This window comes from Neophocaena asiaeorientalis, unplaced genomic scaffold (assembly GCF_003031525.2).
Source record: "Neophocaena asiaeorientalis asiaeorientalis breed wild unplaced genomic scaffold, Neophocaena_asiaeorientalis_V1.1 scaffold473, whole genome shotgun sequence".
NCBI classification, from domain to species: Eukaryota; Metazoa; Chordata; class Mammalia; order Artiodactyla; family Phocoenidae; genus Neophocaena; species Neophocaena asiaeorientalis.
Window position 1 is genome coordinate 2,078,265 of NW_020174935.1, and position 2,126 is coordinate 2,080,390.

The following is a 2,126-nucleotide window of genomic DNA, read 5'->3' on the forward strand; positions in this document are numbered from 1 at the left end:
TATATATATATATATATATAAACACACAATGAAATATGATTCAGCCATAAAAAAGAAGAAAATCCTGCTGTTTGTGACAATGTGGGTGTAGCTGGATGCCATTATGCTACATGAAATAAGCCCGACAGGACTTCCCTGGTGGCGCAGTGGTTAAGAATCCACCTGCCAATGCAGGGGACACGGGTTCAAGCCCTGGTCCAGGAAGATCCCACATGCCGCGGAGCAACTAAGCCCGTGCGCCACAACTACTGAGCCTGTGCTCTAGAGCCCGTGAGCCACAACTAATGAGCCCACGTGCTACAACTACTGAAGCCCACGTACCTAAAGCCCGTGCTCCACAACAAGAGAAGCCACCGCAGTGAGAAGCCCATGCACCGCAACAAAGAGTAGTCCCCGCTCGCCACAACTAAAGAAAGCCCACGCACAGCAATGAAGACCCAACACAGCCCAAAATAAATAAATTGATTAATTAAATAAAATTTTTTTAAAAAGGGGGCTTCCCTGGTGGCGCAGTGGTTGAGAGTCCGCCTGCTGATGCAGGGGACACGGGTTCGTGCCCCGGTCCGGGAAGATCCCACATGCCGCGGAGCGGCTGGGCCCGTGAGCCATGGCCGCTGAGCCTGCACGTCCGGAGCCTGTGCTCCACAATGGGAGAGGCCACAACAGTGAGAGGCCCGTGTACCAAAAAAAATAAAAATAAAAAAATACTGTATTGGAGACTTGAAATTTGCTAAGAGTAGATCTTAAGAGTGCTTACCATTCAAAAGTTGACTCTGTGAGGTGACAGATGTGTTAACTTGATTGTAGTCATCATTTTACAATTTATATGTATATCAAGTCATCATGTTGTATATTATAAATAAATACAATTGTATTTGTGAATTATACTGCAATAAAACTGGAAAAAAGAGAAGTCCTTATATGAAATGTATATATCGTAGATGCTCTGACTCGTGGTTGAACCCTGACTAATGCATCCCTGAAGTGTTACTCTCCTCCTTCATCTTTCCAAGAATATTAGTAAAATTTTAATGTTCTTTCTGCTTTGTGTGAGATGTATCTGTTTCTTGGGGATATGATGAAGGCTGAGCCCTGATTGATCCTCATACCCACAGACAGTTGGATATTGATTTCCAGTGAGTTCAAGCTAAGTCATCAGGATTTGAATGAGATCCCTGCTTTCACATAGACCGCCACATCGATAGATAATTCATGTGCTAAAGACAAAATTGTAGTGGAAACTGGGCATATTTAGAACTCATTGATTATTTAAAACAATAGAAAGCAAATTTGTGGAATATAGCTAAAACAGTACTTAAGAGAAAATTTGTGTCGTATGCATGTATTAGAAAAAAATGGATATTTGAAGCTTAAGTGGTCAGGTCAAGAAAAGGGAATAGCAAAAGGATTAACGTCGAAACCTAGTACTTTGAAGCAGATGAAGCTGAAAGATCTCTGCAAAAAAAGAGAAAGCAAAAATACATTATGAGTAAAATGGGATCATAACTATAGACACTGTAAAAAGTCTCCATACCTTTTATAGAGGTGTAGAAAGTCAGAAGAGAATACTGTGAACACACTTATGCCAATAAATCTGAAAAATTAGGCAGAAAGAACAACTTTCTAGAAAAAAAAAATAGCAATGATACCAAAAGAAATAAACAGGGACTTCCCTGGTGGCTCAGTGGTTAAGAATCCTAGCCTGCCAATGCAGGGGACATGGGTTTGAGCCCTGGCCCGGGAAGATCCCACATGCCACAGAGCAACTAAGTCTGTGCACCACAGCTACTGAAGCCCGCGCACCTAGAGCCCGTGCTCCCCAACAAGAGAAGCCACGGCAGTGAGAAGCCCGCGCACCGCAATGAAGAGTAGCGGCCGCTCACCACAACTAGGGAAAGTCTGCACGCAGCAACAAAGACCCAACACAGCCAAAATAAATAAATAAATAAATAGATAGATGGATAGATTTATTAAAAAAAAAAAAAGAAATAGAACATATGCGTTAACCCTAAACCATTAAAGAAATGCAATTATTAGTTAAAATGTCCACATAAACAACCATATCATGTTACCAGCCCAGGAGGTTTTATGCTGAGTTCAATCAACCCTATAAGGATCAGAACTAA